Source organism: Lytechinus variegatus, chromosome 9, assembly GCF_018143015.1.
Source record: "Lytechinus variegatus isolate NC3 chromosome 9, Lvar_3.0, whole genome shotgun sequence".
NCBI lineage: Eukaryota > Metazoa > Echinodermata > Echinoidea > Temnopleuroida > Toxopneustidae > Lytechinus > Lytechinus variegatus.
The window spans coordinates 4,702,039-4,716,129 of NC_054748.1; the positions used below are offsets into that span (position 1 = coordinate 4,702,039).

The 14,091-nt window shown below is 33.8% G+C and overlaps 1 long non-coding RNA gene across 2 annotated transcripts in view; it reads right to left on the minus strand.

The window, feature by feature from the left end:
• Window positions 1–1,088: 1,088 nt before the first annotated feature.
• The window catches only part of LOC121421562, a 41,504-nt gene continuing 28,501 nt past the window's right edge, over window positions 1,089–14,091 (minus strand). Inside the window, exons 3-4 of one of the 2 annotated variants that reach the window (XR_005971000.1) lie at window positions 2,037–2,261; window positions 1,089–1,194 (exon numbers count right to left, since the gene is read on the minus strand). This is a non-coding gene — a long non-coding RNA (uncharacterized LOC121421562). Of the gene's footprint in view, window positions 1,195–1,930; window positions 2,262–14,091 lie in introns of those variants that run through there. The other variant, XR_005970999.1, reaches the window with a different exon arrangement.

The window sequence follows — 14,091 nt, forward strand, 5'->3', positions numbered from 1 at the left end:
CAGCAGCAATCCCATGTTATTATCAAAAGATGAACGTCTGGACCCAAACAACAACATCGAAAGATTACTGCGATAAAAACAAGAGGTGTTTAAAGAAAATATGTCCACTATCAGTGCCTTCCTTATTGGAAAATCTAACAAAAGGAAAATTGCAAAATAGGGATTCAAAAGAAAGGGGGGCTTGTTCATATTTTCATATTAATCCACATATATTTTCTTTCTTTTATAGTTAATGTATTATAACTTGTCTTGCTCGTTCAAACATCACGTTGCATTCGATGGATTGCATTAAAAAAAGGAGGCGAATGATTCGTAAGTTGTTCGATGAATTGTTTTTGCGAGTTTCACTGATGAATTGTGAAACAATCCTCAGCAGTTGAAGTGATTAATGAAGTCGTTGATTTGATCGACGATAAGAAAGTGATGACGACGACGACCATCTGTCGTACGAGGCAAGCTTCTGTAATGAAATTAGGCAGAGAGAATAGAACATGGTGATTGCAAAGTCATATATGAAGGATTGCATTTATACTTTTTGCTAATTATGGAACAGAGCTCCTTCTTAAAAATCTTCATTAAAAATTGTAAATTTTATTTTCTTTTTGAGCGTAGATATAAATGTCATTTATTCTTTGATAAGGACAAAGTTTATAAATTGCCCTCCCTAAACAAACCATTATGTTATGCAAAAGCCTGTTTTTAATCAAATACACCCCGTTTGCATATATATATTTATCCCTTTCCGTCTAAAGGAATTTCTACATAAATTCACCCGCCTCATGTATTCTATTTTATGGCTAGATCTCTTCCATTAAAATTACTTTCCCTCAATCATTTCTGCTTAAATAAATCATTTTTCTTGTGCGAGACAAGAGGGAAGCGACCAAGAATCGAAGGTTATACAGTATACTTTGCGTGTTAAAAATTGTAGAAATGAAACAAACGGATCCCGTAAAATTTGTAATTTTTGCCGTTTTAATTCTAACCCATTAAGTGCAGTAAGTGCAATTAAAATGACCATTGGGGCTGTACCTAGTTAGACATATTATTTTCTCAATCACAATCATTTCAAAAAGCTATGCAAACAATGGTCGAATATCAAGTTTACTAAAGTGTTTTTTTTAAAGATCATTCATTGTTACGATGTATTTCTATTTACCAAAGGAGGATCTCGTTAATGGCCATCTGTATTCCCTTTATATAGTGGAAAAATAAGGAAAAATATATAAATAAGAGGAATGGTAAAGAAAAAAATATAATAATACATATAAAACAAACATTACATTATTGTTACAATCAACCGTGATCTAAATTGAAGCTCACCGGGGTGGATTGTCCATTTTTTGCCAATTCGATAAACAATCGGAGGGCAACTGCAAAAGTTGTGATGTCACAAATTCATGACCTTTAAAATGAATGTTCCTGTAATTATTGGATGTTTAGAAAACCAAAGGATAAGCTTGAATATACTGCTGATATTCAAAGGAGGACACTTTTGAAAAAAAATCATTGAAACGAATGAGGATGTGACTTAACACAGAAGTCATCCTCTCCCCTCGACAACTCTCAGAATTTAAAGTAATTTTCAAACGGGGGTATGTAGCCCCGCTTGCCTTCAATCCGTGAATTAAAAAAAAGTGTATCTAGCGATCCTTAAACCTTTAATAGGACATAGTGATAGCATCACAATTAATTGACATTGAGTATCTATTTGCCTTAAACGTTCATTAGAACACATTCGTCGCTCCTGGATTGAGACGGAGTATTTAAAAATATATAAATATTAATCACAAAGGAAAATGTGAAAGTGAAATACCTTTTAGTAAAAAAGTGAAAATGCTCTTTGAGGTTGAAAGTCTTGTTCTTAAATCGTTTTAGCGAATTGAATTTTATTGAAATAAGACAATAGTAAAATAACCATAATGATAATAAGGGTAATAACAGCTTTATGACAGACGCCATGAAAGCAATATGACTAAATATTTTGTCTAAAAGGCGAAAGAATAGTTTGATATACGAAATCAATGCATGCATACAAAACCCAGATAACCGTTGACTCGCTGTGTATCTGGCGGTTTAGAGTGTGGGTGTGTTTGTGGCTATGGAGGTGCGTGTGTTTAGCTCGTTGTGTGTGCGTCGTTGGATGTAGCACTTTCCACTCATCTTTTCTACTCCAGTATTAATCATTGATCAGCGTACACAGCTACTGCATGGGGCAGACATCGTCCTTCCGATATACGTCACAATGCCTAATGACTCACCTGTAACGAGTGGAAAACACACGGCAGCCATTATACTTTCGATATGACGCTTAGAAATATTTTAACACGCATATTAATTAATTTACATAGATGAAACCGTTCGTGCAAAGTCTTTTTGTAGTAGAGGAGAGGGTTGAGCAAGGTATGAAAAAAATGAACACCATAAGTATGCTGAGCAAGATCCTTTTTGATGTGTGTTTTGCGGGCGTCTTATTAGGAACGCAGCGTTTCATAAACCTAAGTTGATGTTCACAGTGAAACATGCATTAAATTTTCAAATCAACTTTACACTGTTAAATTTGACAATTTTAATGTATAAATCATGCGTTTACATTGCCTCTTATGTGAATATACTGTGAACAATCACACCGCTCATGTATCAATAATATGCCAATCTTCGCAGTTTTTTTTTCTGAACATATTAAGAGTATGAATAACATTGTCAAATTGTCCACTATGTGAAAAACACTGTGAACACTGTTGAGCGTTGTGGCCCAGTGGATTAGTCTTGTGACTTTGAAACAGGGGGTCGTGGGTTCGAATCCCAGCCATGGCACTCATACTGTACAGGTGTCCTCAGTATGATATAGTTCTTATACAGTTTATTTTGAGCATCTTTAGATTTGATGAACACACTGTGACCAATTAGACTGTAGAGGTGACCACAGTATAGCATATTCACACAGTTTACGTTTAACATTTTGGCATTGCGATTCACACGTGAGTGTACTGTGGACACTCATACTGTACAGGTGTTCTCGGTATGATATGGTTCTTACACTTTTTATTTTGAGCACTTTTAGAGTGTAAATCACATTTTGATGAACACACTGTAAACACTTAGACTGTAGAGGTGCCAACAGTATAATCATCTTCACGCAGTTTAAGTTTAACATTTTAACACTGTGAATCACATCTCTGCATGCTTGAATATGATGAACTATGTGAATGCACTGTGGAGACTTATACTGTACAGGTGACCAATTTATGAAATCATTTACCCTGTTTTTACATTTTTACATGGTAAACCACATTTTGATGAATACATTGTGATCAATCGGACTGTAGCAGTTTCCGCATTCATTACCATTGTTAAAAAAAATGAATTTGACCATTTTAACAGTGCAAATCACATCCCAACATAGTCCACTATGTAAGTATACGTTGTGAATCAAACTGCACTGTCGGGATGTCCACAGCATGATGTCTTCTTTACACACATTTTTTTCACAGCAAATTAACATTTTCATATGTGACCTACCTTGCCAAACCACCAATAAGTCGCCCGGTAAGGTTCTCTGTCAATTACCAAAATATTAATTTAGTCTACCCCACCCCCCCAACAAAAAGTAGCTTATCGGAAACAAAAACTTACTTCTTCTTCATACTGTGAAAATTTGAAGCAGTGAAGTTGAAGAAAAGAAAAGTTGCAAAAGTTTCTTGGACACTACCTTTTCGGACTGTTTGAAAGTTTCACTGAGATTACACAGCATGCACAGCATCTCATGCTAGAGTGAATTCCAATCTTCAAACCTTGTTTTTTCATTATTTTTTAAGCTCATGCTGAGAATTTCCTCTCCATTCAATCAAGTACTTGTTGTTAAATTTTAACAAATTATATATCATTTTAAAGCTTCACATGTTTCACAATCATATGACTATGTAGTTCGAGACGAGCTTAACAGCATGACTGATACAATTGAATCTCTTTTTATTGAAATTACTATCCCCAACAGCAAAAACATTATCATAGGTGTTATATACAGGCCTCCGAGTTCGAACATCAAATCATTTCTAGATCATCTCTCTGACTTGGTTAAAAATCCAATTTTTGATAGTAAAAATTGCTTTATAATGGGCGATTTTAATATTGATTTATTAAAACAAAATAATGTTACACAAGATTTTTTGGAAATATTTCTATCCACTTCTTACTTACCTTTAATATCTAAACCAACACGCATAGTCAATGAATCCGCTTCTCTTATTGATAATATTTTCTGTAATGTTCTTCCCCCACCCGATTCCTTCATATTACTCTCTGATATCACAGATCACTTCCCTGTTTCGACTAATTTCTCTTTAAAAGACAGATTCAATAACAATAGCCGTCCACTAAAACGAAGAATAACACACGAAAATATGGCTCGTCTGGGTGCTAGTTTTGACGATGCTGATTGGTCTTGTGTTTTTGATAGTAATGACGTTAACTTGTCCTTTGAAAATTTTATGAATATTTTTAATCTACACTTTGAGACTTATATTCCGAAACTTAGAGATAAGCCATCGAACTACAAAAAATCACCGAAGCTTCCATGGATTTCTAAATCGCTCTTGCGTTCGATAAATAGAAAAAATAACTTATATTATAAATACAAAATGAAACGGTCTGAGCAATCCAAACTTAAATATACTTGTTATAAAAATACACTGACAAAGATTTTACGTTTAGAAAAGAAAAGATATTTTACTAATCAGTTACAACTTTACAAGCGTGATATGCAAAATACATGGAAAATTTTAAAACAAGCAATGAATATATCAAATAATAAATCCAATATTACAAAAATTAGATCTGGCGATGTCATTTTTGAAGATTCTCGCCAAATTTGTAATATCCTGAATAATCACTTTTCTTCAATTGGGGAAAATCTTGCAAGTAATATTCCTCCCGCAGCAAAACACTTTTCTGAATTTTTAGGACCACCAAATTCTAATTCAATGTTTCTCGCTCCAACTTATAATCAGGAGATAATTAATATTGTTTCTGATTTCAGTTCTAAAAAAAGTACAGGACATGATGACATCAATAATTTTCTTCTTAAGGGGGTAATATCGTCAATTGCGGATCCCCTAACTCATATATTCAATCTGTCACTTCTTAACGGCATTGTTCCCGAGAGCATGAAAATAGCAAAAGTCATTCCTTTGTTTAAAAAGGGTGACAAATTAGATGTTAATAATTACCGCCCAATTTCTTTGTTATCTACATTGTCGAAAATACTAGAAAAGATTATTTATAAAAGAACTATTAATTTTCTCAAATCAAATAATATACTTTCAAATTCCCAATTTGGATTTAGGAAAAAGCATAGCACTACACATGCATTATTGAGTTTCATTGAAAAGCGGCACATTCAATCGATAAATCTTCTCATTTAATTGGTTTGTTCCTGGACTTCTCCAAGGCCTTCGACACCATTAATCATGATATTTTACTAAACAAATTACATCATTATGGAGTGCGTGGGAAGGCCTTGGAGTGGTTCAGGAGCTACCTATTGAATAGGAAGCAATAGGTCTTTTTAAACGGATGCAATTCTCAAATGAAAAAAATAATTGTGGAGTTCCACAGGGTAGTCTTTTAGGCCCGATTTTGTTTATAGTTTATATTAATGATTTTTGTAGATCATCAGATGTTCTTTCTTTCATTCTCTTTGCGGACGACTCTAACTTATTTTTTTCACATAAAAATCCTCTTCACCTTGCTAATACAATCAACTCTGAACTAAAAAAGTCACCCAATGGATAAGAGCAAATAAATTGTCAATAAATTTACAAAAAACAAAATATATGTTGTTTAGCAACTCTATTAATACACTTCCTGTTGATATTATTTTGGATGGAACTCCCTTGGAAAATGTATCCCATATTAAGTTTCTTGGAATAACAGTCGATAATAAGCTCTCATGGAAATTCCACATAGATAACATATGTAAAACTATTTCACGCAACATTGGTATAATTAACAAGCTTAAATTTTGTTTGCCATTATCGTCCCTGCTTACATTATATTCATCCCTTATATTACCTTATTTAAATTATGGAATTTTAGCGTGGGGCAACACACATCAAACACTCTTAGACAAATTACTCCTATTACAAAAGAAGTCTCTTCGTGTCATATGTCACAAAGCATATTTGTCTCATACTGACCCATTATTTTTGGAACATAAAATATTGAAAATTAAAGACTTGTATTTGTTCAATCTCGGTCAGTTTATGTACAATTATAACAATAACAACATCCCAAATGTATTTCATTCAATGTTTCCAAAAAATCAATCCATTCATAACTATCCAACAAGGCGATTGGGTGAATTCCATTTACCACTTCTAAGAACTTTGCTGGCTCAGAACACATTTATATATGAGGGACCGAAGTTATGGAACTCACTTCATAATGATATAAAAACTGCAAAATCTTTGAACTCTTTTAAGACTAAATTCAAATTAACTCTATTAAAATCTTATAATGTATCCTCAAATTAAATCTTATTCATCATCTCTGTCAAGAGGCTAGTCATCATTTTTACTATAAAGACTATAATTAAAACATAAATCATCCCTTTTTTTATTGAAAAAAAATCTGACACAAGTCCTTCCCAATTGTGCTCGGTTTTTAACCTCATATATTATTTGTGTCTATCCTCTCATCTTTTTTCTCTTTCCTGTCCGCTTATCCGCCTTCCTACCGCTTATTTTTTACGGCATCAATCACATTTTTCGCGCATTTTATTCTTTCCATGTCATTCTATATATTTTTCTCCTTATACACATTGAATCCAGTTTGCTTGAGTCCACGATGGCATGTGTTCTATCTACGTTTAGCAGCACCCATCCTTCTTCTCAGGGCATTCTCCCTTTCTCTTTTTTTTTTTTTGGGGGGGGGGGTGGGAAGGGTGGATATATTTTTGGATATATTTTAGGACGGTTTGTTTTGTCCTATACAAACTATATTTTTTTGATATCTTCGTATTTTATATTTTGTAAGTATTATTTCTCATTTATTCTTTTTTCTCATTTGATTACATATGTCTGCATTTGTACTCTGTTAATGGTTTTGTTATGTATTTTTGAGGGGCCCACATTGTACAAGCATTGCTTTTTAGTGGGTCCCTCCATTTCCATCTTAATTTAATTTCTATTGAAAAATAGTATACTTATTTAAAACCTCCAATGTGTTGCCCAAATCGTGTAAGTTTTTTTTCACAACATATGTATTATTATTTTTGTTTCTTTGCAATGGATACAAATACTTATTTTTATATATATGGTATACAATTTGTTTTTGTTTGATGGAAGTGAAATAAATAAAATTGAATTGAATTGAAAAAAAATTGAATTGAAAAAAAGCTTAGGAAATGAATTTCCAAACTCAATAAAAATGTTCATTTTGGTCGACATATTGTTGGTTCTGGGGTGGCAGGTCAGGTATCGTCCGACCTGTGGTCACACTGTGAATACTCAGTCGGCAGATCTGGGGCCCGTTGCAGAAGGAGTTGCAATCAATCGCAACTCTAAAAATCATGCGCAAGTCCCAAATGCGCGTTGTTGATTGGTCGAAAATCAAATTGCGCATGATTTTTAGAGTTGCGATTGATTGCAACTCTTTCTGCAACGGGCCCCTGGCCATCATGTTTACACAGTTAACTTTGATAAATAACATTATCGCACTTTCATATTGTCAAATGTGTTATTTCTGTACAATGGGGTTACTCAACGTGTAGAAGCGTCCACAGTACGATATCATCGTCGCATAGCTTAAATTTGACCATTTAAAGGTAAATGCTAGTTTTGGTAACGATATCAAAATGAGTTCGTACAGAATCAATGAAATGACCACCAAAGTGTCTGTTTGTATAAATAAAATGCATGTGCCAAATGATTCTGGAAGAAATTGTGTACATGTAATTGCTGAGAAATCAGCAAATAAGCACAGGATTCGGGTAGGGCGTCGGGCCCGACACTCTAAGCAATAATTATACATTGTCCCACGTGCGCTTATCTGTGTTGGGGATCTTCGGTGTGAACGTTTTTCAGCGTAGATTTCAAAATTTCACAAAGTTCAGTTTAACTGTACCAGATCTAGATCCTCGATGATATACTGACAATTATGCCTTGTTTTACAGACTTTCTCATGAAATCAGTGTTTAATGCAACTACTGGAATTTCTCTTTAACATTGTGAATCAGTTCTCCGCTAATAATCCGCTATGTGAATGGACTGTGGACCCTTATACTTTACAGGTGTCCTCGGTATGATATTATTCTTACACAGTTTATCTTGAGCATTTTTACAGTGTAACCACATTTTGATGAACAAACTGGGACCACTTAGACTGCAGTGGTGTCCACAGTATGATACCATCGTTACATAATTTAAAGAGCGTAAATAACATCCCACATAGTCCATAGTGCATGCTATGTGAGCACAATGTGAACCTTATCTCCACTGTAGGGATGTCCACAGTATGGTATCTTCTTCACACAATTTATTTGTTTAGCATTTTGATAATGTAAACCATATATTGACATCGTTCACAAGGTGATCACACTGTGGATACTTAGCCTGGAGAGATGTCCACAGTATAACATCATCTTCACACATACACAAATGGACATTTTAACACCATTTATCTCCTCTCCACATAGCACACTATGTAAAGAAAAAAAAACGCTATAAAAATACTGTGCTCAGGCTTAGCTCCTTGTAGTATGCATTACTTTCCTATGGATGGGGACAATACATTTCTCCGTGGAAAAATGAAACCAAAATATTGACCAGAAACCTATATTATGCAGTCATGTTTTAGTAAATAATCATACCTTTTTTTCTTTATTTCCAACTATTGACCGTTCATGCATTTTCAAGTGCCTGTTGATTGTAAAGTTTTGACATTGAAAATTCGATCAAATAATCATGTTGGTCCTGAAATTAAGGAGATTGGGTCATCAATAGGGGATGCAAAAGAGGTTCAAAGTCCACCAAGAGACCGATACTCGGTAGTTTTAATATCCGGTCTTGAAATTAATTATTTGCCATTTACTACTCTGATTTCTATCTTGTTGTTGATACTCTATAGTCTGTTGAACTCCCCCTGACCAGAAATAAAAGATTATTAATTCATATTTTCCAGTACTTCTCCTAAACAACGATGCAAAGGAATACTTCCTTTTATATTTGCTTCTTTTCTGTCTCTATTTTGATAATGTCAAAATCTTCTATTTTTTATTTTATTATTTTTGTTATTTTATTTGGCAGAATATAAAACAAGTCAAATACGATGAAAAAAATAATTGTTACAATAATACAGTAACACAAATATAATAAAAGACTGGATTCAACTGGATAAGCTGCCAGTCATTGGGCAAAGTTAACCAAATAACTATAGTCCGCGGACCGCCCTAACCCATACCCCATCCATGTGATTCCACTGTAGTGTTTTCATGCGAAATAAACATAGCATAAAATTTCGTTCAAAGTTACATAATATAACAAAATGTTCAATTACTCAGAATCAAAACATAAGATCATACAGACAAGTATCAATAAATACACTTCATCAAAAGGTAAGAAATTGAATAACAGAATCTTCGAAAAAAATATTTCGTTTTACGTCGAGATATAGCATTACATCCATTCTAATCATACTTATTTTACTATCATTATTAGGACAGATATAATCATTATCATTTTTTAAATCATTGTCTTTAGTATTATTAATTTTCTTTGCTTTTTGTGGATCCCCCTCATTTCCATTTGTGCTCAATATTTAACTGTTCTTTTGTTTGTTTTCCGAAGTTAGAATGCTCGTTTGCTAAATTGTTTTTGATTTGTATTACTTTATATTACTTTGTATTATGTTTTGAATGGAAATGAAATAAAGAATTGCGTTGACTTACTGCATTAAAAGTTGCCGGCCTCATTTTCTCCGCACTAGTCTTACATTTCTTCCTTCTCCCAGTGTTAGAATAAACAAAAGTAGAAAGCTTTGAGTGGGTCAAGATATCGTATGGGGCAACATTTCAAACAAAATAGCAAAAAAGCGAGAGAGCAAAGAGAACGAGCAGACTTTTCGACTTAAAATAAAAGTTCCCACTAGTTTGAAATAATGTATGAAAAATTATATAACATTTTATCCCTTTCTCTTCAAGTTCTTTCTTTTTTTTTGGAAAGGGGGTCACGAGGAACATTTTCCGGGCTAATGCTCCAAGACATAACCCCCTTCCTCCGTAAATGAACTAAAGCTCCTTCCATCTACCCTTCTCTCTCTCTCTCCATCCATTTCACTCTCTATCAAATACCCAATGAACCAGTGAGGGTGACATGTATTATGAAATAACATGCCATTGGCTGAAGGAAAGAGAAATTTAGGCTTCGATTGGAATTTGCCCTCACAATATATTTAGAGGTAAGAAGATCGAGAGCTATATCAAACAATCACTTGAGAAAGAAGGGGAAAAATCAGACACATATCTATTTTAACCCAAAAGTACATCACTCCCGAAGGCTGCTTTACGGGATGGCATATACATGACAGCTCTAAGTTAAGCTGTATTTTTCTCCCGAAAGTCAAATTGTTTCGCTGGCAAGAGGCGCAAAATAAAAAACCCACTCTGTGGTTTATTCAGCCTGCATTTTGTAAACACGCAAAGCTTGTGCGTGTGTATTTTCAGCGAGTTTGGGGGCAATCAATACAGAAAAAGGAAAGAAGATTTTAACGTTCCGTCGCACACATAATGTGTCGCACAAGAGAATATTTGCTCCCATTTATTATTACAAAAGTCCTCCAAGCGGCTAGGCGTACTATTTTTAGAGGGTTTATTTTTCGTACTAAAGCCACACACAAAAAACCCATTTCATTCACAGTTAAATTATTAGGATGTGCTATTTTAGTACAAAATTTTAATTTCACCTTGACATTTCAATACATGCCAAATCAAACTCATATGAATTGGTATTCCACAAAAGTTTTAGTAAAATTTGTGTGGGTAAAGTTATACCCTTACCCCCCCCCCCTCCGACATGGAAATTCCCAATTGATAGTCGCAAGCGTTTATCTTAAAAAAGGTATATAGAAACCGAAAGTTATCGATGAAGTACTTGATATTTCATAATAATTTTCCCAAAAGAACATACGTTTAATTGCACCTGTCAACGGATCTCTCAGCAAAAAATTGGCGATTGCTGTTGAGTGGTAGTGAGATACGAATGTAATGTGGTTTTTTTTCAAAAACACGTCGAATGAAGAGGTTCTACCGTGCATGTCCATTCTATATTTTTCGCATCTATACAGATGACATTTATTCATATACTTTTCTTATTGATTACTTTTTCTTATTTATATATTTATACATTTATTAAAAAAAATATTTTCATGTCTTTTAATCTTTGGTTTCATTTATCAAGTAGGCTTTAGACTTAACGAAATGGTTTCCTTGATATTCGCTCATAATGCGTGCTCACTCATCTATAAATAAAAAAAATCATTAATTTTATCGCTAAAGTGATATATTTACTTGTTTATTAAGTGTGGTTTAAATAATTAGATTACGGTTCCGAGTAAGTTCATTTCTTATGATGATGGTAATGCCCCCTTCTTGAAAGACTGTAGTGTCCCACAGCGCGTTTCCAGTCTAATGACAGTGGCCCGTATTCTGAACTCTGGTTTAAAATAAAGGAAACCAAAACCCAAGAAGAGCAGTAATCTTATTGGAAAGAGTAAAATGAGAGGAACAAATTAAAACAAAGTTTCATCAAAATCGGTTATAAAATAAGCAAGTTATGGGAGTTTAAAACTTCTTGTTTTACTTTCCATGGGCATCCTCAAATTGGCAAACGTGCTTGAAAATGGCTGATTTTGTGGACAACTCTTTATTTGTTTTGTACACAAATTTTCAAATTTTCCTCATTATCTTTCAAATTGCATCTTGCCTTCTTCTGAGCACAACATATGTCATGGGAAAATATAATCCGCACCATATATGTCAAGGTCAGGAGGAGATAATGTGAAATATGTAATATAAAGGAGAAAATCTGAAAATATGTTACAAAACAAATGGAGAGTTGTCCACAAAATAAGCCATTTTGAAGCACTTTTGCCAATTTGAGGATCCACATAGTAAGTACAACAAGACTTTCGAATCGTCCAGCATGACCTGCTTATTCATAACCGATTTTGATGAAACTTTTTTTAAATTGTTCCTCTCATTTTACTCTTTCCAATAAGATTGCTTCTCTTCTTGGGTTTTGGTTTCCGTTAAACCCTGGTTTAAAGATGTGGTTTAAATATAAAAAGCCAGTCAGAGCACAAATTCCTAACAGTACCATCCGATCTAGTAACTCATGCAACACCTACATTGTTTATAATTTTCTGGGAATGATAACTGAAACATTTTTCCTCATTATGAAAGCAAGAGGAAAACGCATAGTGAACATAAGAAATACACAATATAAAAAGATTTTGAAATTTAGGCTCCCCATAATTTTAGCACTGAGTAAGACCGTGGTCTAAGTTTAACCAGGCGTCAGATTATATGGCCAGTGGCCCGTATTCTGAAGTCTGGTTTAACTTAAACTCATGTTTAAATTCATGGTTTAGGTATGGATAGCCAAATGCTACATATATCCCTAATAGTAGAGACATCATAATTATTTCAGCTCATTTGGCTCTCAAATCATTCATGATTGTCTTGGATGTATGAAGAGATTATTGTCTTAACCATCGATGAATCAGGAAAGAGCACAGTAAACATAAGAAACATACAACCTAATTAACTTTTTGACACTTTTGGCTTCCCATAATTTTAGCACAGAATTAGACCGTGGTCTAAGTTAAACCTTACTTCATAATACGGGTCAGTGTGTTTAAAGTTTTCTTACAATGACGATTTCATTGGTTGAAAGTGTTGTACGTCGTGCTTACGCGGTGTAAATGGTGCATTTACCAATGGCGAATAGAGATGGGGTGGGGCTTGGAGGCTTCTTCTGCCCCCCCCAAAAAAAAAAATGATAATAATAATTATCATAATAATAATTACCAAAAATAAATAAATAAGTAATGAAAAATATGATACAATAAAAAAATCACGACTAGTGAAAAAAGAGCGAAAAAATAGAGAAATAAAGAGAAGGATTAAACATAATTTCATTGTCTCAATATTATGTCAAAGTCTTTCACAAAGTGGGATATTTGTAGTAAAAATGTCGAAATGTTTGCTACATCGCATCGCTTTCTCAAAACTTTTAAATGAATGTTGCCCGATACGCCATCTCTAGCCTCTTTTTTTCTCATTACGCCATTGGTATTCATAGTGCATTCACAGTGTGTTCATTGTACACACTGTGCGTGTTAATATTCTCAACTTTAACAATGTGAAGATAAATTCAATGTCGACTCTTTTTACAGAGTAAAAAATTTTATAAGGTAGTCCTCTGAGACCATAACGGGGTCCACAACGTTCAATATTATTATTCTATATGTTAAAATGAACATGATTCAAACTATTTCTCGTCACCCCAGTATAGGATACGGTCAATATCGGACACCTATTTTAACTAACACAAAAAAGGGGAAAAGACAGCCCCAAAAATGTGTATATATATATGCATGTATGTGTGTTGATTAGGATGAGAATAGAAATATTTAAGTGAGGGTTTGGTTAAGTGAACAGGAATGCCATAGAAAAGAAAATATGTGACTTATCAGGATAGGCGCCTGGGTATTTTCATAGTTGACTGCGACCTAAATTTGACGTCATTTCTGTCTCAAGAAAAGAAAAAAGAGCAACACGAACCAGATATGTTTTTTTTCTTCTTTTTTTATACTCGTCTCAATTTCTTGTTTCCGTCCATGCAATTTTATAAAGTTGTGAGGCTGGTGAACCAGTATAAGATTTCCATGCTATAGTGAATTCTAACAATCTTTCTTTGGTTTTATTCATGTTTTCCAAACTTTCAATCAATTGTCTTCATGAAATTATTTTGTTTCTGAACTCTGAACTTGTGCATTTTTAATTTGTGTATTTCATTTCACTGAAGGTTAGTT